This window comes from Microcebus murinus, chromosome 4, assembly GCF_040939455.1.
Source record: "Microcebus murinus isolate Inina chromosome 4, M.murinus_Inina_mat1.0, whole genome shotgun sequence".
NCBI classification, from domain to species: Eukaryota; Metazoa; Chordata; class Mammalia; order Primates; family Cheirogaleidae; genus Microcebus; species Microcebus murinus.
In genome coordinates this window covers 65,057,465-65,082,935 of record NC_134107.1, presented here as the reverse complement: position 1 = coordinate 65,082,935, position 25,471 = coordinate 65,057,465, and the positions used below count along the sequence as shown (strand labels likewise).

General features: G+C 38.1%; 1 protein-coding gene across 7 annotated transcripts in view; it reads left to right on the top strand.

The window, feature by feature from the left end:
- LOC142870624 (teneurin-4-like) overlaps positions 1 to 25,471 on the top strand; it is a 2,325,019-nt gene that overhangs the window by 1,105,412 nt on the left and 1,194,136 nt on the right. The gene's annotated exons all lie outside the window — the stretch shown is intronic.

The window sequence follows — 25,471 nt, the reverse complement described above, 5'->3', positions numbered from 1 at the left end:
TCTATTGTATTCCTGTATTATAAAGAAAAAAAAATGTAAAAAGAAGGAAATGGAATCTCTTTCTTTAGGCAACAGCACTGGTCACTGAAAATTACGTTATGTGAATTGAACATTGGCTAGGATTCAGAGGGAGACCTGTGGCATGCTCAGGCATGGGGAAAGGTCAGGTGCATGGCTTGGTAGCTGAAGTCTAAAGGACACCCATCTGAATCCTGTGGGACTTGGAAACTTACATTTGGTCTAGACCAGATTTGAAATCCAGGGGGAGTCTGATTTGGTGTTGTAGAATTTTCTTTTCTTTTCTTCCTTTTCTTCCTTCCTTCCTTTTCTTCCTTTCTTCCTTTCTTCCTTCCTTTCTTTCTTTCTTTCTTTCTTTCTTTCTTTCTTTCTTTCTTTCTTTCTTTCTTTCTTTCTTTCTTTCTTTCTTTCTTTCTTTCTTTCTTTCTTTCTTTCTTTCTTCCTTCCTTCCTTCCTTCCTTCCCTCCTTCCCTCCTTCCCTCCCTTTCCCTTCCCTTCCCTTCCCTTCCCTTCCCTTCCCTTCCCTTCCCCCCTTCCCTTCCTCCCCTTCCCTTCCTTCCTTCCCTTCCTTCCTTCCTTTGCATTGCTCTAAGTGGCAGCACCTGTTTTACTGCTGCTCCTTCCAGTTCAAAGTTGAGCACTGGGAATGTGCAATCCCCAGTGAAGCAGGCCAAGTCTTAAGGAAGAGCTCTGATCCTAGAGAGAGGAACTGGAGTAAAAGTCAGACACTTAGGAAAAAGCTCGTGTGGTGTAAGCAACAAGGTGGGAACTGGAAGAATGCTTGGGGGACGGGTTCTCTAAGCTCATCCCAGATTTCTATATGGATCGCAGGATAGAAAACTAATTCCAAATCCCATCTTCTCGGGAGGATTGAAGCTATTAATACACCCCACTTAAGGATTTTGTGGTGTCTGGCAAGTTGGGCAAGTTAATTTTCTCTGTGTCTCGATGTCCTCTTCTGTAAAATAGGCGGGTGATCACAGCATTGTAGTCCCGGGTATTGGCAAAATGAGGCCAGGCTTTGCTATTGCTCCTCTCAGTCATCATCTTGGCCACAGTGAAGGATTTAGGCAGAATTGTCTCCATATGGTGATGTGAATTTTAATGGTAAATTACTACTTGGAAATAATACTACAGTTTAGTATACAGTATATAGAAACAATAGACAGTATAAATTGATCATTTGAAACATCTGATTTCTTTCTTTTCACACACTCCCTTTCTGAAATGTCAAATCTAGCACTGATTTTCAGTGATATTGGTGTAATTACCTGATTGTATTCTAAGAGCTGCTTCTTATTTTGGTTGTATAAATATGAAGTTTCAGCCTTACCTTTGGTTTTCTTGGGGGTAGTTTTGGACCTTTTCACTCTCATCAGCAATTTCCATCCAGAAAAGCAAGGCAGCCAAGTGAGATTACCCTGGCCACAAATGAGCTGCTATATGTGACATACGAGAACAATAGCCCAACTGTGTTTGGGGCTATTTGTGGTAACTATTAATACATGGCCAACCTGAACAAATGTGCAGAAAATAGTTCTCTTAGTCTCTGTGTGCTCTGATCCTTAGACAGTAGATAGCTATTGCCAAACTACCCTTTCAGGTGAAGACTATGCCCCTAAAATTTTCCCACACTGGAATTGCATTGCTTGTACAGCAGATAGGAAAGCCTACAGGTGTCTGGATAATCCTTTTAGGCCACTAGGATGGAACTGGGCCCGCAGGTTCTGGTGTCATGAGAGGTGATGGCAAATACGAATGAGAAAGAATGCACAGACACAGTGCAGAGTGTATAGAATATATAAGAAAGTTCCTGAGCTTGAGAATGGAGTGGGGAGAAAGTTAAGATCCCCTAGGATGCGGCATGTAAGACTCTTTAGGCAAGTGTGAGTAGAAAGAGACCAAAGCAGTTTTATAGACTATTGCATTGACTTGCTTTATGGTGAAATCTAATGCATATTTATAAAACACTAATGGGGAGCATACCATTTTTTAAAGAGGGTTCAAAAAGAAGGAGCAGTGTCAAAGAACGCTGGAGTGAGCACTCCTCCAGTTTCTGCCTGCACCCTGTCTACTAGGCAGGGGGCCAAGCGAGTGGGCAAGGAAACCAAGCTCTGAGTCAGCACGAATTGCCTGCTTCAGCTCACACTTCTTCTAGGACTGTGTTTCTCCTACTTTAGTGTGTATACGAATCACATGGAGGGATTGATAAGACACAGGTGTGGCTCACCAGTTCCTAGAAGTCATAATTGACTTGGTCAGGAGTGGAGCTTCAGGATTTGCCTTCTAGCAAGCCCCCAGAAGATGCTAGTGGTGGATCACTGATTTGGGATACAGGCTTTCTAATATTCTTTCTCTTTCTCCCAAAAGGGTTAGATGTGGGATAGGTTAAGAAACCTTCTGCTAATCAGCTTAATGAAATAAACCCCTAGTAGACCCAGACTCTAGACTGTCATTTATGTACAAACATCTGAATTCCAGCTAAAACCCTAAAATTGTTATAGATATGGCAATTGAGACTTGTAGGGATGAAGCAAGTCATCAAAGTTCACACTAAATGGCAGTGATAGGATTTAAACCCACATCTCTTGTCACCAGATCCAGACTGTTTCTAAGGCACCACTCATGCTTAGGAGCTCTGGGCTGATTCCTTATGGCCAAAATGATAATGAAAACAGAAATTTACACCGTAACTTCATTCTGGTGTAAACAGCAGGAAGTAAAAGTAAGATGGGGAAAGCTTACTGTCAGTCAGAACATTGACAAATTTATTTCAGAAGCACTAAACCCAAACCTGGGCAGACTCATCACTTCTGCTTGTCTTTATTTTACCTGGCCATCTGGCTGCATTCTGCTTTACCAAGGACCTCTGGATATTGTGAGTTGTTTTTCTTTAGAAAAAAATGAAACATAATAGCATATTTCATTGATGAGGGAAAATAACATTTGCAAAATCACTGAAACCAGTCATATTCAGGTTTACATCTTTATAGCCATCAGTGTATTTGTGATATATATATTAGCTTTATTCCCATTCATCTGAGTTCCTATAAGTATAACCATTTATTAAAGAAAACTTTGCATAACATCTTCTCTTTTGCCAGGTACTGTGCAAAGAACTAGGGCTCCTTCTTAGATGATGTGATGATGTAATTTCACTTTTGAATGCATCAGGGTCTTTGTAGACTTAGATTATGTTAGCATAATTTAAACTCTCCAACTAATGCCTGGTCATGGAGCATTAGGGAGGAGAATAAAGAGATTAAACAGACCTGGATGGAATTTGGAGAATCCGTACAGACTGAGTACATTTTAACTTGGAACTTGAAGTTTGCAAATGCCACCTGAAGATTGAGAACGGGCAGTATAGAGAGAAAATCACATATATGAAGCCATAAAGGCATAAAACTGCACAGCATGTTCAGGGGATGTACAAAAGGAAAAATAGAGGTGAAAATAGAAATATTAGTTGGGGAACATTGCAAGCCACGCTGAGGAATTTGGAATTAATCCTAAGGGCAATGAGAAAGCACCACATTGTTTTAAGCAGATGAGTAATTTCCATTTTTAAATAAATTTTCTTTCTCATTCACTCTCTACCACATCCCTTTCCCCTCTCCATTGCAAATAAAACTAATGGCAGCTGATTCATTTCTTAGACAATGATTCTGGCAACAATACAAATAATAGGTGTGAAAGTATCAAGGGGCAATTAAAGGTGGGTAAACTACATAGAGGACTTTTAAAAGATGAGAAATTGATTCAATGAATCTTAGGTGCCCAAGATGTACCAGATATTATTATATTATTCTAGAAGCTAGGAATGTGTTAGTTTACCAAAACTCCTTCTTTCTGCCTTTCTTGGACCCTATTCTCTGGTATAAGGAGATAGAAAATAAATCAAAAGTAAAATATACACATATATATATTTATAATATCAGATGACAATATACTGTATGTCATATATATATAATAGTAAATATATATGTGTGTGTCAGATGATCTTACAATCGGTGAAGGCAGGATGCAGACACAGGATTTTGACTTCAAATCCAGCTTTCTACTTATTACCCCTCTCTCTCTGTAACCTTTGGAACCACATCTCCTCTGTAACCCCTGCCATGGCTAGCACAGTGTCAAGCACTAGGTGGCGCCAGTCCTCCCAAAGCTGACGCAGTGGCTGCTGGTGCAGGAGTACAAATCTGACCCTCCATCTAGCTCTGGGTACGCCCGGTTTCCCTATCGCAGGTGTACTTCTGCAATACCAATTAATCTTTTCCTTCTCTGAATTTCGAAACTGCCAAAGCCTCTCCTCATTGTCAGCAGATATCTTGGAAACCTCATTTTCAGCGTTGTTCTCCAATAACAGCAGCAATTATTCTTCATCATTATTTATACTAATTTGATGCTTCAGTGAGATTATGTATTATGGTTGTCCTTCCTAATTTTTTCTTTTTTTTTTTTTTTAACTGTAAGTGAGAATCAATGTAAGGGATTGATGTCAAGCTTTAGGTAGCTATTAACATGACAAGGGTTATCTAACCTTATTATGTTGATTGTAGTTTCTCTTCTGTATCTTCCAGCAAACCCACAAATTGATTTTAAAATGCTGCTATTGACCTAAAGATTCTTAACAACAGGAGGTTTAAATGCTTTTCTTTGTTATGTTTCCTGCCTATAATACCAATTACTGTTCAAAGTTTGCAGCAGAGGATTGAATTTCATTGTAGATTTCACTACAGAGCCAAGGGCTAAGTGTCCCCTAGAGCCACAGCATGGGAAGAGGGGTTACCTGTCATTCAGTCCCCACTCTCACCCCCAGAAGAAATCCCCTTACCAACACTCCTGGCAAGAGAACCTTCCAAGAATGATATCTTGGAGCTGCTGACTCAAAAAGGAGCAAGAGAACTTGCAGTAAAGGCTCAAAGAACCTGGGTTTATGCTCTTGCTCTGCCACCAATTAATTTTGTGGCTTTATGTGCAATGCTTATTATTTGAACCCTCGGTTTCTCCATATGATAAATCAGAATATTAGTCTACATCTCAGGAAAGTTATCTGTCTCAAACAAGAGTCAGTGCTTAAAAGAGCCAAATTCAAATACATAATTCAAAGTTACACGTGTGATTGTATGCTTGTGTGTGCATGATATATGGAGGGACATCTCAAGGACCCTAATCTTACACTTCAGCCTCATAGAATGTTCTTCCCAGGTTCTCTAATAACTCATTGTATCTCTACTCTTTAGGATTTCAAACTGTGCCTGGCTTATAGTACCAAATATAGGGACTGTGGCCTAGAAAAATTATTCCTTCTTCCTTCTCTTCCTCCTCTCTTCTTTTTTCTTTTTCCTCTTCCTGTAAATTTATAATAGAAGCATTCATTTTTAGTAACTAGAACTCTCTGATTAAAAGTGGAAGAAATCCAGCTGAATCTAGCTTGAACAGAATATTATTATATAAATTATTAGAAGAATAGCACAGACACTCACAGAGCAACCACACTGCAGGAACTGGGACCTGGGGCTCAACCGACAACATAATTTTGTCATTACGGGATTTCTTTTTTTTTTTTTTCTGAAAATTGGTTCAGTTATTATTTATACTGCAGATGTATTTTTTTTACATGTTAGAAAATGTGTGTTCCTAAGTTTTTCACTGTTTAGGCTTATTCAGCAAACACATTTTGTCTCTGTTTAGAATTTCAGTATATGGTACTCATTGTCTAGAAGAGGATCAGGTACCAATGTGGCCACTGCATTGAATGATGGCTGCTCCTATGGTCACCATGATTGAGTGTGTGTGTGTTTTTTTTTTGGGGGGGGAGGGAAATAAACACGGCTCCTGTTGACCCTGGAACAGCCATAATACAGAGTTGCATAAATGAGGTTTCAACCAAAAACCAACACATGTAGTAATTTAAAACATTTAACTTTACAATTTCTCTTACACAGCTCATATTTGAAATGATTATTGTTTCTTTAATTTGTAAATGCATAATACATATGACATGTCTTCCCAGATCATCAGTAACACAGCCTCGCACCATAGTATCTCAGTTTCAGTTATTGTGGAATCTGAATGACTTCCATGGGGAGTTTCCTCTTGAGAAACTAAACGTAAACTATGAGTTTATCTTACAGCTGTCCTATAAACCATACCAAACTAGAGGCATGTTCCAAGTTGGCTGAAAATTTATTCAGTGCTTTTTTTCCTAATGCAATGACTGACAGATGGCCATTTTTTTCAATTTATATAAATACATCCAACTCATTTTATTATAAATTTAGTAATTAATTTTAAAATGCTGAAGAAAAAAATTCTAGTTTGGAAAAATGATTCAAATTTTTCCTTCAGTTGAATAATATTAATTGAGCACTCAATAATTATAACATACCACATACACTGACTCTGTGCTTTCCATGCATTTTGCCGTTAATCACCACAAGAGGATCTGTGCTATAGATTATGGTTCTAATTCAAAAGAAAGGTTAGAAAGGCTAAGGAATTTGCCCAAAATTAGAAAGATAAGTGGCAAAGCCACTTTTTTTCTGGTCTATCTGGATCTAGAACTCTTAACTGCCATGTAGAACAATGTCTCCTTCTATTGCAATAATCCTATGATAAATTGTGTTAGGTCCTAAGGCTCTAACTTTTGAGAAGACAGAATTCTTGTCCTCAAGGAGCTTATAATCTAGAACTGTGCTGTTTAATCTAGTAGCATACTGAGCAACAGAAATATTGCTAGGGAAAATTGAGATACCTGGTGATGTATAAATGCATACTCAATTTCAAAGATTCAGTATAAAAAATGCAATATATCTCACTAATAGTTTTTATATTGATTAAATGTCAAAATTATATTTTAGATATAGTTGTTAAATAAGATATATTACTAGTATTCCATCTATTTTTTTCTCCTTTTTTAATGTGAATATTGGAAAAATTTAAATTACAGATGTGGCTTGCGTTATCTTTGGATTTGACAGGGCTAGTCTAGTAGATAAGTAGATAGGCAATTTTGCTGCAGTTTGATTAGAGTTTAAAAGTTATGAACACAGAAGGCCTGAAGAATCATGAACATTTCCTGAGAGAAGTTAAAGCTAAAGACAAATAATTACTAGACATATTGAGAAAACAGAAAAAGATTTTTCAGGAAGAGAAAATAAAGTGTTTCACTCCAAAAGTGAGAAATAGCCAAGCACACTTAGAGAACATCAAGACATTCAATAAAGTGCAAAGAGTGGGAAGATGGAAGTGGCAAATGCCTCTAGGATTATAAAAGAATTTTCATTATAAAAAACTCAGAGCTACTTAGTATGTAGGAAATTGAATAAAACAAATTCCACACTTATCTGCATAAAGAAACTTTATCCTTCCTGTATATATTGGCCCTTTAGTCACAGCCAACCCTGAACTCTGTAAGGAATGTTAGAACAAAACTACTAGTGGTTACATAGATTAGAATTTTTGGCTTTTGTAATTCCCATTCTCTGCCTTTTATCAAAGACATTTCTTGAATCCAGTCTTCTTAAAACTATCTTCAAGTTACCCAAGAAAAATTATCTTCTGAAATTAGGCAAAAACAAAACAAAAATGAAAAACTTTCAAATAGAAACAGGTATAGATGCTGGAGTAGATATTGTATATAACTTCGGATGCTTCTCTCTTGACTTCCATTTCAGTGCTCTGGTTCCAAATTACCCATGGTCTGAGCACACCTATTTTACTCGAATGAGGAGGCATGCTAATGTTCTTCTAAACTTGAGATTGGACAACACAAGCCTTATTCTTTTTTTTTTTTTTCCGAAAGAGAATCAGAAAACATTGTGCTCCTGGAGTGGCTTCTAGGAGGATAGGATTAATTGAAGAACCTGAAAGTTTTATAGAGAGGAGTCTCAATAGAAATAGAAAGGGGAAAGGGTCAGAGAAAACAGGACCTACAATGTATGTATTATACTTTCTAAAATCTCCTAAAAGAGTGAGTCATTCCCCTCTGGGTGTCCCCAAAGCACTTTGTTCTTGCTTCTAGCTTATTCACTCTTGTTGTTGTATAACAATTCCTTTATAAATTTATGCTTTATCCATCACTGGACTGTGGGCTTCTTGAAATCTAGGGCCTTGCTACAGCCTCTGTGGCCTCACAATAAGCAGAACCCCTGGAACAGGCGTCCTCAAACTACGGCCCGTGGGCCACATGCGGGTGTTTTTGCCCGTTTGTTTTTTTTACTTCAAAATAAGATATGTGCAGTGGCATAGGAATTTGTTCATAGTTTTTTTAAAAACTATAGTCCGGCCCTCCAATGATCTGAGGGACAGTAAACTGACCTCCCATTTAAAAAGTTTAAGGACCCCTGGTTTATGGTATTGCACTAAACACAATGAAAATACACGAGAACCACAAGAGATGACTTTTTAAAAAGTTTGAGGATCCCTGCTGGCCTGGAACATCCTAAGCAGTCCACGGGTGTTTATATGAGCACAAGAAAACACAAATGAATTAATAAAATCAGTCAATCAACTAATACTTTAAAATCTTATCTCTGTAAACTTTCTAAGTGTCCTTGGGCAAGTAACTTAATTTTTTCTGGGCCTTTTTATATTTTCTCACATGTTGTATGGCCTCAGAATTTCCTTCTAGGCTCAATATTCTGTGGTCCCATGCATCAGGAATATAAACTGTCAAGGGTCTCTCTCCTCTCTTCTATAGCTGAATTATCACAGCAAAAACAACAAAAAAACTAAAACAATACTAGTAGTAGCAATATACCTGTATGTCAAACTTAAAATATATTTAATGATAAAAATGTACCAGGTATTTTTTTCACTTATTTTCTTTTCAGAAGTCCATCCTTTATGAACAAAGAAATAGTTTACCCCCTTAGTTTTCAGTTAGCAAAAATATATTTTATATATACATCCTTGAAGATATTTAGATATTTAAAAAATACACAGACAATGAAACCATGAAGTCACTAAAAAATGATCAAATTTTTCTATCACATTTTATTTCAGAGATTCTCAAGGATTTTCACAAACTATATAGGTGTATAGGCCATCTCTCTTTGTGTTTCAAACAATGCCTGAAACAGAAACACTCAATGCAAACTTTCTGATAATATGTGAAATAAAACAGGTACACTTGAAATTACGGAGGGAAATTTCCCTAGGCTGCATGCTACTTTCTAAATTAGTGTATATTTGTGGAGTCCATGAATGAGAGTATTTTCTATTTTCATTTATCCTTTGCCAAATAGGATAAGGGTAACTCAGGATAACTCTAACTAGCATTTATTCAAAATCAATTTCAGAAGAAATAAGTTACTTACTATTAGACACAGCCTTGTGAAAAATATCTTAAGTCACTCTTCTTTATACTCGCTGCTTCCATATTCAGAGCTGAAGTTATTTTATAAACTGCAATTAACTGGAAATGGTGATATAGTGGTTTAATACCTTTTATGAAATTGCCATACTTCTGACATATCACATATTTTCATACTCTGAAAAACTCTAGCATAATAAATTACTCTGGGAATCACATTGTACCTATTTTTTTGCACAGTGGAAGTTCACATCAAGTATATTTATTCTCTGTACATTTATTGATTAAAATGTATGTAGATGCTGTGATACAAAAATGAATATCAGAGCTTTTGCCTTCAAGATTTCATAATCTCATCTTTTTACACACACACAGACATATGTATACACATACAGCCATATGTAAACACCCAGAGATATACACATATATGTGTATTAATACAGGTTTACACAGAATATTAAAATATAGTTTATATGAAAATTGATAGAAATTGATAGAAGGATGCGACACTTCATTAGTTGGAGTCCTTAGAGAAGCAGAGCATCAAGACAGCCTTAGGCATGCAAGAAATTTATTAGGGAAAGAGAGCAAGAGAAGACTGGGATATGCCTTCAGATCAGGGTGTAGGTTCGACACCTATGGAAGGAAAGGGAAAGAAGGAAACTTGGGGTAGGGAGTATCTCATACTGCATCATAATTTCAAAACAATTCAACCAGGGCAATGGTGAATGACCAAAGTCATTCACTGGAGGAGGACGGTTTCCCACCAGAATGGGCCTGCCTTAGTTTCCCCAATGTGCTCTGCCATTGGCTGGGAACGACCTGCACAGAGCATGACCTCAACAGGAATACACTGGGGAATCCAAAGCAGCAGGAGCTGAGGCCATCAGTCCATCAAGCTCCCCAGACTAGGAGATGGGCGTGGCTTATTTTCATACTGCCCCAGATACTTAGTCCATTATAGGAGATCAGGAATGTCTGCCTCAAAGAGCTGTGGTATCTGATCTAAGACTTAAGGGTTGGGTAAAGATATGGTCAGATGAAGGCTGATGGGGACAAGATATGCCGACAAAAAAAAATATAGCTTGAATTAAATCATAGAGGAGGGTAAGAGCTGGTTATGGAGACAATTATTAGCATCTTGATATTGGTGAAGCACAAAATGTAAATAAAGCAGAAAGTGGTGAAAGATGAGGCTGGTGAGGTTAGGCAGAGGCCAAATAAGAATGGATTTATATTGCAATGTAATTATCCAGTGGGTAATGGGGAGCCATTGAAAGGATTTAATCAAGGGATGTCATACGTATAAATGAATTTTACTAAATCACTGTGGTAGCTGCTGACAAGAATAGACAAGAATAGAGAAATCTAGATCCATTTGGAAACTGCTTTAGTAAGGTGAGGGCCTGCATGAGACCAATTGCCATAGGAACAAAGAAAAGGAAAGGCTACGTGATGTATTTAGGATGTAAAGTGAGATGTGATTGTGGGATATGAAAGACTTAGAAGTATTCAAGGATGACTTTCAGTGGTCTGCCTTAGTTGTCTGAGTGCAGGAAACCTGAACCAGAGTCAAAGAAGGGATATCAGTGGGTATATACACCGTGAGAAGATCTGTAGACTGAATACAGAACTTTTGGAGCACCAATTTTCTTAGGTAGAGAGAAAGAGATCACAGAGATTAAAAATCACACCATTAGAAAGATAAGAGGGGGCTTCAGACTGAATATTCATATAGTTGCAGGATGGATAGAAGCATCAGATTTCAAGAAAGAAGAAGTTCATTAACAGCCTCATGTAGGGGTGGTATGTTAGATCTGTGGCTACACCCTGAAACAGGATCCAAACTTTTCACCTCTCACATCAATCCACACTTCTCACTTCTCACAAAAATCAACTCAAATAAATGATTCTTAAAATAATGGTTATTTCAAAGGCTCTAGAACCTACTTCCTGGAAATATCCAGTGAGCTGGGCCTGAACTTAGATGTGTCTGCCAAAAACATTTTAGGCTCTGAATTAACAGAACAAATGATCCTTAAAATAATGGTGAACAGTGCAGATCCTGTTTCAGTCTTTCAGTCTTAAAAGACTGAAACAGGATCCGTACTTTTCACCTCTCACAAAAAAATCCCCACTTCTCACCTCTTATAAAAATCAACTCAAATGATTCTTAAAATATTGTTTAATTTTTAGAATTTTGCAAGCCAGTTGTTAAGTGATCCATGATTAATAATTAAATGATATAAACTTTTGATAAAATAAATCATTTTAAAGACAGAATACTCAAAACTGATCACTTTTTTATTATTTTACCACATTACTATCTGTGATCTTTTTTTAAATTTTTTCTTTTTTTTAATTTTAGTATATTATGGGGGTATAAGTGTTAAGGTTACGTATATTGCCCATGCCCACCTCTGCCCCTTGAGTCAGAGCTTCAAGCGTGACCATCCCCCAAACGTTGCACATCTCACTCATTGTGTTTGTATATACCCAACCCCTCTTCCCCCCTCCCACCTGCCCGACACCCAATAAATGTTATTCCTATATGTCCACTGGGGTGTTGATCCATTAATACCAATTTGCTGATGAGTACATGTGGTGCTTGTTTTTCCATTCTTGAGATACTTCACTTAGTGATCTTGAGGTTATTTACATCTCTTTGTCTGAATGGTGGAAATACTATGTAATAGTGTGTATATCCCTTCCCAACTACATGCTTAATAACATATTGGTAGCTTGAAATCAACCTTGGTGGGAGTATTTACACCATGGGAATTGGTAAATGCTTTTTCCTTGGAGAATCATCTATTAATGGGTTTCTGGATTGGATAACCTAGGAAGCACAATCTCAATATAGATGCATATAGCAAAATTAGTTAATTAGATACAATCCATGTCTTAGGACATTAACGCATTGACTGTCATGTAAGTTGTATTTAACTCAGGCTGGTTTTAAGTGCACGTTCTTGTGAAGCAAAATCCTGTAGTTGGTTCTTGAAAATCTTCCTTGTTGATGTTTTCATTGTTACAATTAATGTTGAAAACTTAATTCTATAAATGTGGATTGTGTCGCATATAACTCATGTACAGAAAACAATAAAAATAACAAATCATAAAGGATCATTTTAAGAAAACACCATGGCCCCAGGGATAATTTTTTCTAGTGGGGTACTCAATGTGTTAAGCTTTATTCTCTCAGAAATGGATCAAGTACAACTATAAGAGACTTATGTTTTATTTTTAGGCTCAAGGAAGTAAATCGATGGGAATAAAGAAGCTAAAACTACCCTAGAGCTGAGGATAGCTGAAATATTATGGTTCCCCCATAGTTAAGAGTTCAAGAGTGGGCCCAGGTAGGTGAATGGTCTACCCTTGAGTAGAAGAAGAATCTCTTTCTTTCCAGGCTGAAAAAGATGTCAGATAGTATGGATCTAGAGAGCATGGTAGGGGTGAGGGGTCACTAGAAAATTGCAGCAAATGGAATGTGAGGTCCTCGGGTATCTCTGTTGAAGTAAGGGGCTCAATCATTTTCTGGGACTACGTTTAATGGATTAAAATGGTATCAGGTGTTGGTAAGCACAAGGAAAAGGACCAATGTGCATTGCCAAGGGCCCAGTTGAGATTGTTGACTTTAAGTATACATTAGTGTCTGTCTGAACACCTGGACCCAACTGCTGAGGGGGCGTGGAGAAAGCAGCATGCTCCATGGCCGGGGTTTTATGAATGGGAAGCTGCAGAATGATAGCGACAGAAGAGTGCTGAAGACACTGAAGGTAAAGGAATTAAAATGATCTCTCACAGGCCCCAGACCAGGGAGGGGATGAAGGACGACCAGGAGGAGATTAAAAATCCATCAGAAGGGAGATGGTATTTGAGCAGAGATTTGCCAACAGGCCCTGGGTGACCTTGGACATTTCCTGGTGTGCAGATTCCCAGGGAGGACTTGGTTGTCCAGAGCAATCAGAGCTCTAGTTAGGATAAAGCCTGCTCCTTTTTATGTAGGGGGCCCTTTAAGACTCAGTTTCAGAATGGATTAAAATATAGACTGAAGTAGCTCTGGTGAGAGGAAGGGGAAAGAAGGCTCTCCTGAGATAGATCATCATGAAGCTGGATTTCTAAGAGATCAGATACTGGCTCAATAATTGCAGGAAGCACTTAGGGATGGATAAATGGTCTTTGTATGTTAAATCTTGCAGTGACACATGACCAAACACAATAATCTTTAACCTGTGGATATGGTGTTTAAATGCCAAATTGCAAAATCAAGTAAGTGAAAATATAGACATACATATACAGACATGCATTTTTCCCCCATAATGTGGTGACTCAGCATCAGTTCAGAATCTTGGACTATAGTGGTCTTTTATGAGTTACTTTGATTCAGATGCACATTGGTGGAACTGGAATGGATCTTGGAATTGAAGGAAACAAGGTCACCAACTCTTCTGAAGCCAACTGGTAGCATAGAAAACTCAGATCTGTATGCCAGGCCTGATTCATTAATTAGAGTTTAAGTGACTCTTCTTTCTTCTCTAGGACTGTTTCCCTTCTGAAGATAAGAGATTGGGCTGGTGTGACTGTCTTAGGCAGGGATCCTATGCGTAGACCTAGTAGCAGGCAGCATAGCTGGACCTCATATCTTAAACCTCTGTGTGTGTGTGTGTGTGTGTGTGTGTGTGTGTGTGTGTGTTTATCTGGGGCCATGTTATCTCTCATCTCTGCCACTCCTTGTCTCTGCTTAATTCGCACCTTTTCCCTGCAAACTGGTTTTCTCCACTTAGTTAGCAGTCCTCGAAAATGTCTACCACCTCTGTATCTGCCCTGGCCTTATGCCGCCAGTTCCCACAATCTTTTATTTAAGTTTTTATATTTTGATTCTAGTATTGAGAATGGAGAGAATCTAATTGACTTAACTTGGATCAGGTGCCTATAAATCTCTGGAATGGTGGCCAGAAATCACTGGGTGCAAACTTGCCACGAATGGACCAAAGAAAGGAGACCCTTCCCCAGAAGGAGGCATGGGCTAGGCGTGCTTCTTACACATCTCATAAAATACCCTTAAGGCTATTTCATTTTCTGAATTTATGAGTTTCTTTGCCTCTTCAAGCCACTCAATAGTTTTGGCTAAGTTTCTACTACACTTGTAGGTACTTCTTAATGTGTTATTTTATAAAGCTGTTCACTATGGTTTCTTTCCCTGTCGTAAGCTTATATCTTGATAGCCTGTGTATTTGCATGCTGATGCCCTGTGTTTAGCGCTGGGTTAGCCTGGCACAGAGTTTGTGTAATAGGAATATTGATGGCTACTTTCATGAGTCCCTCCTTCCCATGCAGGTTTCTAGAGAGCCCTGGAATCCAGCATAGACTTACCCTTCCCCAAACACCTTGATTTCAAAATACTCAGTTGGGTAACTGTATTCTACAACCACAACTGCAAACCCATATCAATTGTACGTGAAGACTGAACACGCATCAAGAAACAGCCAGAAACAACAGAACATGAGTTCAGAGAGAGCTGATGAGGAAGCCACAGAGAAAAAGCACATGAGAGAGTTAGTGACTTTGCATTGTATTCTAACATTTACCTCTGATTATATAGCACTTCTTTCTGTACCTTTTTCTTTTATCCCATCAGACTGGCCCCACACCAAAAATGTACATGGGGCTATTCTAAAAAGAATCAGAGGATGCTTGAAGTATATAGGAGTAAGGAACAGTAACCAAGAGGAAGGAGCCAGAAATCTCTATTTATCATCTTATAAAATGAGCCCTTGCTCATGAAGCTGAAGGTAGAGCAATCACAGAAGCTCAATATTATTTTAGACATGTTTTCCCTGTGCCAGATTGTACAGGACATGGTGTCACCCTCTCCCCATCTTCCCACCTCCTCTGCCCCTGCTAGAACTCCCTCACCCCCTGCTGGCTGCTTACATCAAATCCTGCTAGATGAAGCGGGGCAATCTCCCAATTACTCGGACTCCCTATGGGCAACTCCAGTGCAAGTTCAAGCTTGCTTCTTGCTCTTTCCTTGATAAATTCTGACAGCATGTCTGTTCTGTCCTTCCTTCAATAGCCATCAAATATTGATGGGTGGAGCAGATGTGCTTCCTGCGGTGCAAATAAAATGATGGTCTGCACTCCAAGTCCCTTTCAAGAGCATAATTCCACTATTATCTGGATAGAAATGTGGAGCTGTCTCTCTTACATCATATATGAAAAGTTGTGGAGTGAGGGTGCTGTACATGTGCTGGTTCTTGAAAGACCCCCTGGCAAACCAAGCTGGAGGCAAAAATGGTACCCAAATCTTCCTTGAAGACCTCTGCAATGCATCTGCTGAAACAAGATTAGAAATGCTTCCTCTAGTGGCTGTCAGCCAGGACAAGGATTGCTGTCCAAAGCACCGCATGAAAGTATGTGAGGCACTTCGGGGTGTCTTGATGAGAAAAAAGGATTGCTACTGGCATTTGGTTCCTAGCAAAGCAAGCAATGTATAGCATAGTTTTGCACAGTGAAGAATTGCACTAGAGAAAATGCCAGTATGGCCTTTGATCGGGCCTGGTGTTCTGGGGCATGCACAGCAATGCCCAAGACTCCCTCACTTTCACCCCAAATCATTTTTCCCCACCAACCATGCTGACTAGGTTGCTAAGCCCACCGTGAATCTATCGTATAAATCCGTGCTCTTCAAACCATTTAGTTTGCATAGCCTATTGAAGAATTACAAAAAATAACTAACCTCTCACACATTTTTTAGTTGACATCTACAATTTTTCATCTTAAGTGTAAATAGTTGCAGGGGATGTAATTTACAGCACATTGTAAAAACTAACATTTAAATGTAAAACCATTACATCACTCTTCTAAACATATTAGATGGAGTCTAAATACAAGGGTGATTTTAATACTTGCCATCATCCATTTTAAAAATACATGAACAAGCTCTTCTTTAACAATAAGGAGCCTTACTTGTTACTCTTTCTCTTTAAACTTGTATTTCCAATTTGCTTCCTACATAGAATTTTATCCTAATGTAATTTATTTATTATGCCTGAAAGTCTTTTATTGATCAACCTATCAAACTTCTCTGAAAAAAATATATATGTAAATTAGATTTTTCATATTCCTGGAACATAAAACTCTAGGTGTTAATTTTTTTGATTGAGTTATTATAGTCATATTCATACATTAATTAAAACTATGTATATATCTTTTTAACTTTAGTAAATATTAAAGATTAAAGTAAAATTTTATTGGAAATGCATCTCAGATAATTTTCTTTTTACTTCATGTATCCATGGATGACTATTACTTAGAATTAAACAAGATTCAATATTTATTTTTATTTTTCTATTTGTTGTCTAAATGTAAGCATTGAGAAAACTTTGACATATATAAGTGAATGAAAACGGACATATTTTGTCATAGACACTTTTCTCAATTTTTATTTTCTTCTGAATAATATCCCAAAGATCATCAGTATGATCTTTCATCAAAAATTATTTGTAATGATTCATCAGTTGACAGTTTTATTAGGTCCTTCTTCAGTGTCTTTAAAAGCACAGAATAGGCAACTCCATTGCCAAAGGATTTATTACCCAGACTCTCGCCCTTCGGTTTTGCAACTCTTCACCAATCTTTACAGTTGGCCTCTGTTTGGAACCAGGAGGGTCTTCCTGCTGGAGCAGTATACCCTAGGGAAGTGAGGGTGGGTGAGAGGTCCCTATTTCTTTTTGTATAAAATATATATTTTCTCAAGGAAAGGTAGAAAAACAGAACTTATTCCATGTGTCCCTCAACCCCAAGAGCTTCTATAGGCAGTTGAGGTTTGGGAAAGGGCTATATGAAAGTTGTGGGAAAAAATCTCAGTGCTTCTTGAAGATTATTTTGGCCACCCAAGTATATATTATACATAGCTTAGCCTTAAGTTCACTATTTTATGTAAATGTAAAATAATCTTCTCTCTCTTCTTCATTTTTATATTGTTTGCTCTGTCTAGGTCCCTGTTGTTTCTCATCTAAACCAGGACTTTTTGAAATACATTGTGAGAGATACAATGTGAGCCACATATGTAATTTTAAATTTCCTAGCAGCCACATTAAAAAAGTGAGAAACGAACAAGAAAAAACAGGTATTATGAATAATATATGATTTATTTAATCCACAATATACAAAGCATTATCATTTCCATGTATATAAAAATTAATAATGATTCCTTTGTATTTAAGCCTCCAAAATCCAGTGTGTATTTTAAATTTACAGCACATCTCAGTTTGGACTGGCTGCAGTTTAAGTGCTTAATGGGCACCTGTGGCTACACTTCCTGGCTGTCATATTATATGGTGTAGCTCTATATTGCGGTTAAACTAATCATTTAAAAACACCTAGCTTTCACAGGCTAACTAGCATCTTCAGTACACAGTCCCGACTCCTCAACCTGGCCTACATTCCTCGATGAACAGTTCCCTGCTTATATCTCTAATCTCATTGCTCATGTTCCTCCTGCAGAACACCCCAGTAAGTCTATGCTCTACATACCCATTTATCTTCCTTATCCCACGCTCTCTTTACAAATCCTGTCCCAGTATTCTCCCTCCACCTTCACCCCTGTTCTGTGAGGCTTAATGCTTAATACAAGGGTTGGCACAGAAACTACACTGAATAAATAAGTTACTTACTGAATATGTTATTTAATGAATGAGCTTAATAAAGAAATCTTCCCTTCAAAGTGTTTTTTTTTTTTTAAGCCAGCAATTGCATTTGCAGAAAGAGGTAGGAGAGCTTATAAAGGATATTTATGGTGTCTTGTTTTGCTTAAATATAAAGTAAAATGATTTTCTGGGGTGAGAAAGAAACCTAAGTGAGCAATTGTGTCTGCTTCTTCTGTCTGATTAGAAAGGGGCCTGTGAAATGAAAATAAGTGGGAACAGGAGGATGGCACCTCTATTTCCATGAGCAAAGCATATTGCCAAGCCCAGCTCTCATAGTGAGTTGCTCATTGCAGACTATCTTTAAAGGAAGTAGTTATCCCAAAGGGATAAGTCAAAAGATGCAAGTTCCTATGACTATGTAAATATTTGCAAAGATGAGACATCCTTCTCCCTCATAGCTTTTACAATGAAAGATACAACCAATAGCCCCAATATTGGGAGTTGATGGAAGCTGTATGGAAAACTCCCTCAGTCTGGCTACTGATATCACAAAGAGCTTTGTCCAAAATTAAGAGATACTAATATTATTATGCTGAGGAGCCAGCCAAATTAGGGTTCTTAGCTTTGAACGCCTGTAGGAACTCTATGCTTTCAGAAAACTGCCATGTTGCCGGCACTTTCTTCCCAGAGACTTTTGTTGTTGTCAAGGTAACTTGAGGTCAAGGTAGTTATTACATTTATCATTGTTTCCCAACTCTTAGCACATAGAAAGGAGTAGTAGACAATACATATCATATTTATTGAATTAAATCAAATTAAGTTAATCATCCAATGGTTACCTAATATTCATGAGTTTAAAATATACATATCTCAAGAATAACAACAAGTATGTACTCATTTATTTAAACAAAAAATTTTGTCGTTAATATGCCTTAGATCCTAGCACTGGTCTGTGCTAGGCTGTGCTAAGATTTAGGTACACAATGATAAATGAGACCACTTCCTTACCTTGAGGATTTTAAAATTTAGTGAGAGAGACAGAAAAATATACAACCACCCGAGTCCAATACCTAGCAGCAGAGAAATGCATGAAGCATTCGTTAAGTAGTAGTATAGTTTTGGTATTTAAGAGCTGTAGTTTAGTAGTATTATATTCCAAACAGCTAATGAATGATCAGCACAAAGCAGGTACACAATGAATGTTAGATGAATGGGGCTATGATTTTTTCCCCTTCTTTTCAAAATACCAATCATAGTTCTCTATTATCAAAGGGTTCCAGAAAAAGAGAAGAGAGGGAAGTAGGGAGAGAAGAGAGGGAAGTAGGAAATTAGAATATTCTTTGATCACTTTATCTGTCTATGCAGCAAACTCTTTCCCTTTGGGCTTTATTGACTAAAACTCATCCTAGCAACATGTCAAATATCTCCCACCAATATTATTCTTTGCGATCCTTTTTGGTTCTAATAAATTTCTTGGTAAATTGAAAAAAGACCTGTTTCAGGAGAACATTTTAGTAGGAACTCTGCTATGTGAGGATCTTAAACCAATCATCACTGTACCCAGCCTACTATCTGGGAAATGTTCAGGCATCGGGGAGATTTTACTTTGTTATTTTAGGAACTCTGCACGTAAGTGATTTGCATGCAACTTCATGTTTGCCTAGAAGACCACGTCCAGATATAGCAAACAAGGGAAATATAATATTTTGCTAAATTTCTTATTAAACACCAGGGGTTTTGTTTCCTACCATTATTAATTACCCTGATATTTGTGAGCAAACAAGAGTTTTGTCTCTCTTACTTAATTGAAATTTTATTATAAGCAAACAGAAGTATTGGAAATGACCATATATGTATGCACACACACAGCTACAGGCTTTTATTAATAAGTCATTTATTTGTTTAAGAAAGAATGATTGAATTATTTCTAGGCAGAACACACCATGCTGAGGAAAGTAGACCTAGACTAGCTCCAGCTTAAGTTCTGTGTTTTATGCTCTTTGGATTCATATACTATTCTGTTACATCCTCAGAGGTATTAGTGGGGTTTAATTATTATCTCCATTTTAAAAGTGAGGAAGCAAAGACTCAGAGAGGTTAGATAATTTACCCAAGGTTACATAGTAAGTGGTAGAGCTAGAATTTAAGGCATTACATTGATTTAAATCAACTTTGAAACATGATTTTTAGCATAGGACCTGGCTACCTGAAACGAGTATACAAAGATAAGTAATGTTCCTTATTCACTCGTAGCTTCCTGTTAGTCTAAATCAGTGGTTCTAAACTGGGGGCAATTGTGTCTCTCCAGTGGGCATTTGGCATTGTCTGGAAACATTTTTGATTGTTACAGCTGGATGTTGCTGCTGGCATCCAGTGGGTAGAGGCCAGGGATGCTGCTAAATATCTTACGGCACACAGGACAGGTCCTCACCGACAAAGAATGGTCCAAAATGCCAGCAGGGTCAAGGGAGAAACCCTGGTATAAATGAGGACAGAGAATATCACATTAGCTAAAGTTCTTCTCGTTGCTAGCAATAAAAACTGACATTCACTACTTCAAAGAAAAGTTTTGAAGTCATTTGTTAGAAAGTGTCGAAGTATCTTATATCATTAAAAGAAGAGTTAAACAATCCAAGACTCAGGAGTGGATAGCTGTTCAGCAGTCTCGGTAACAGAAATTCCTGGACTTCCTCCTCTAGAACACTGTTATAAACATGTTCACTCAGCTTCTAGGTCATTATTTCTCCCTCTAGGAGAAGAAGAAGTCAGATTAACTCAGTTTGAGTTCAGTGATTACGCCTGGTAACCCTGGTAGAGTATGAACAGTGTATCATTTGTGCTGGAGACCATTTCTAGAACTGGCAGTCTCCCCATGACAGGTCCCCTACCAAGCTGTACTTGTTTTTTCCTGACATGAGTCAATAAGAAATAGGTCACTTGAGTGTCTTCTTTAGCTTCTGTTAACCAACAACTATGAGATCTGCAAAGGAAAAAGGGAGAATTTTATTTTCTATTAAAAAAAAAAAAACACTCTGCAGACTGGGGAGGTACACAGTCTTTAGTACAAGTGAGAGTCTGTTATCTAAAAAACAAAGGGAGGGTCTGGCTTAAACAGGAAGGGTTCTAGCTCAGGTTCTCAATCAGGTCTGTTTATACAAATGAAGGATTCAAACTTGTTCAGTTCTGATTGGTCAGAATAGTTGAGCCCTGATTAGGTGGTTTCCAAACCCCAAACCAAAAGTCTGTCAGGTATTCCTTTCTAATGGCCATTGTGTGTATGTGGGGGTGGGGGGTGGGGTGGGAGGAGGTGCGGGCGTGCAGTAGGGGAGAGAGTCCAGCTGCAGTTCATCTTGGCACTGACAGTGGGAACTAGTTTGGCTTGATTGTAGAAAGAGAGGTCCTGTGACAGTTTTCCAACATCTTTCTGAGAACAGAGTGTGTGACCACTTCTTCACCCGGGCATGGCCACCTCATTCTGTCTTAACTCTGAGCACCTCAGTGAGCCATGGGGAGTCCATTTGATCTGTCCCCCGGGGGCATACTTCAACACATCTCAGTGTCAAAGATACAATATGTAACTTTTGTTATTTTTTAAACCTTAGTATTATTTTAGCTTCCAACTAGATGATGACTTAAGGCTGTAGAGAAGTTGGGACTTGAGTAGATCTTTAGATACGAAGCCATAATTTAGCTGCATATGAGCATAAATATATTTGACATATCATGTTTCCCCAAAAATAAGACCTACCCATAAAATAAGACCTAGTAGGATTTCTAAGAATTTGCGCAATATAAGCTCTACCCCGAAAATAAGAACTAGTGATGGATGTGGCTACACAGCGTATCTGCACAACCCATGCATCTCGCAAGCAGCCCTTCTCATCTGCCCCATGAGAGCTCTATTACTCGACATGAGACATTGGGGCCAATGGTTCTAAAGGAAATAGAGTTGCAAGAAATTCAGGATGGAATTCGGGGTTTGGAGAGTTATGATGTTCCAGAAGAAGATGACTTAACGATATTTGAATAAATGTAGATTATTGTACCCTACTTAAAAAAAATAACACATCCCTGAAAATGAGCCCTAGGGTATATTCTTGAGGAAAAATAAATATAAGACCCTGTCTTATTTTCGGGGAAACACTGTAGCTGTTTAGAAAATTAGGCCTTTGCTCATGGTTTCGGTTTGTCTGCAAAGCCGTAAATCGAATTCTCTCATGCCAGTCCTTAAAGTGCTGCCATTTTAATTTAGGTTAATATTCAGCAATATGTACAGAGCATCTATTATGTTTCTAATCACTGTGTTAAATCCTTCTTACCTATTGTTTCACAATGATCCATTGAGGAGAGTAGGACTCCAAGAGTTGAAGTAACTTGCCCAATTTCACATAGTGAGTAAAGACGTTAAGACTTGAACATAGATTTGCTGGTTAAACTTTCTCACCACCTTTCTGACCTTCAATTTTCAGTCACATGACTTAAAGGCCATCTTCCTGATGTCTTCAGGGCTTCCTTGCCCTTTGGTAGGGTTTGGCCAATGGGAGGCAACAAGGGGAAACAGGCTGGTAAAGGGAGAGAGGGGATGAAGTATTTCTGTCCCCTTCTTCCTGGTTTTCAGTAATAGCTTCTCTCGCTATGACTGCGGCGGCTGCTGGGTGAAACGTCCTCCCTGGCTCTGGCTCTCCCAGATCCCAGGGACCAACCTTCCTCCCTTCGACCTTTCAGACCTAGTTGTGGAAAAATTTACTTGTTGTTGCTTGTTCATCTCTGGGTACCTCAACATTTTTAATTCTTCCCTTTAACCTTAAATATTTTTTATTGTCTCTTCATTACATTTTCTTGCCTTAAACATTCTGAGTGGAATTCTAGCTGCAGCATTCTAGTTCTTTTTTCTGATATATTCTGGTCCCTCCAGAGTTGTGGCTGAGCTGTTGCCCCTGCACTGACCACCTCTCACTGTCCTCTGAATGGGACCCCCACTCAAGCATCTCATTTAAAGTTCTCAGTGTCTGAGGCTGGGACTGTAGCTTGGGAAATATGACTGTTGATAAGCTCTAGAATACCAATTCTCAAATTGTATCTAAGTTTTTTTAGAAATATTAGTGATGACTTAAATATATATTTTCATAAACTTATAGTTGTGTTTATGTTGGCTGCTAGGAAAATCAGAGCAAAATTAATTATCAATTACAGTAATTCTATTTTTTTCAGAATTTTTATACCTTCTATTTATTTTTGTTACCATTTTAGGATGTGCTGTGTGTGCGTGTGTGTGTGTGTGTGTGTGTGTGTGTGGTGTGTGTGTATTCACATTTTATGTGCTTTATAAGGAAAGGTGACATACGTTACTTATAATGGAAAACTTGGTGCAAGGGGAAAATACTGGAATTGGATTAGGAACTTGGTTTCTAGATGAAATTGCAGAGCTTCTTTAAAGTTAAGTTTTCTTGCCTATGAAATGGGATTAATGTCTGAATTAAGCTAATTTGGGCAAAATTACTAAAGCTTGAAATGGACTCACAAGTGTATATTTTTAAATTATTTTTATTACATTTTGAATGATGTCAATAAGAGTGACAATGTTGATAATATTCTTCTATTTAGTTAGTGGACATGGTATGTTTTTGGAGATAAAGGTTAAAACCTTGCACTCCCTGTTGGGCTGAAGGCTTCCCAAAGGAAGCAAGGTAGAGGGGGTACCCAGGAACATCCACTAGAGCAAGAGGGTGGAAGTAGAATATTACGGTACTAGTATAGTCTTATATACTGTAGGTGCCACATACATGTGTATTGAATTAACAAATGACTAGATGAGAGATAGGCGTTAGGAATTCTTCAAAACAAGAGTGAAAGTCCTCTGCATTGACATATGATGGAAGCTTCTGTTAATTACTGCCATCATGCTCAGTCATCTGTATGCAGCCAGAACTCAGAATGCATGAGCATTGATAGACTGGCATGGAAGAATCTAATGGTGCCTCCTGGATGGCTGGGTTGTGGGTAAGGAGGGGAAGGTGGTAGTGGAAATAAAGCCCAGCTGTTAGCTTGGGATTCAAGTTCAGCATTCCTTCTGTACTTGTGGAGATTGGCATGAATAATGGACATTAGGCAGGGCATCAGAATGTACACCCAGACAGGTGTGTGTTTGTGTGTGTGCCTGTGCATTTATAAAGAACCACTTCTTACTGGTTTTTCCACTTACCAACCTATAACCTTTGGAAGTGATAAATCTTTCTAAGTGACAGCTCTTGTTTTTGATTTGATTTCTAATCTGAAACCAGAAATAATGACGATACTTACGGAATTCTTATGAGGAATGCAGGTGAAACTCCCTGCAATGTATTTAGAAATCTAAAAGTTGCTGTACTTACGGCTGTTCTTAATAATAAAGACATAGTTTTCCAGGCCAGAGTTGTATGAGATTTAAGTCTGATCTAACACTAATCCCTAGAGTTGCCCCAGACTTAATGACTTACAAAAAAAAGAATGAAAGGGCAGAGTAGTTTGATGAGGACTGAGACAGCCATGAGTCAGTCAAGCCAGCTGGAACCTGAAGAAATGGCAAGAAGATGGACACTGACACTGGAGACGTTAGACAACGTCCTAAATGGTGAGAAGAGCCACACCCAAAGCCACCAGAAGGAGCTGTTCATGTTGAGGGAGTTTTCCACAGACATAACTGCTTCACAGAGAAGAGTGAGGCTCTAGGGCAGCGAGTTTTCCTGTGGAAGGAAAAACAAGCAGACTATTTCTTTGGTGTCTGTTGAGAAAAGGCCATTTAAAACATCTTGTACCTTAAAATCAACCTGGCTATATTGTGGAATCTAGTGCAAAGTTTTGAATAAACATGTAACAATACTGTAACTATAAAGACAATTTTAATTTGGAGTTTGCCTCTTTAGGCAGTGGCTATAGAACCTCAAGTATAGACAACTGTGCCCCTCTATCATGGGATCCTTATAAGGAAATATTGGAGAAGCTGTGGTTCAAGAACATAGGTTGTCTTGAATTTGGAATCAAGTACATTTACAAAATGGATTATCTTGAACACATCACTCAATCACTACAAACCTGTCCGTTCAATGGGAATAACAATGTCAACACATATATTGTGAGGATCAAAGAATGTAACTTTGGAAAGCCCCATGTGTCCGCTCCACGGTAGGTGCCTCCTTAATGCCAGTTCTTCCCCTCTCCTTCCCACTTCTTTGTACTTCGTTATAAAACCAAGTGGAGACCAGTGATACCTCCCCTGTGTTTCTTTCTCAGCAGCAAATTCTTGGTTCAACTGTACCGTGTTCCACAGCTCAGTAGGCGAGCAGTGGTTGCAACAAAAAAATTATGAAATGCAATCTGTCTCTTTAATAAAAATAGGAAAATTACAAACATAAACTTCATTCATAAAATACAGAAATAATTAGTTTACTATACTCCTTACAATATCCTGTTTCTCAAGTGCCCTAAACCAGGATGTTCC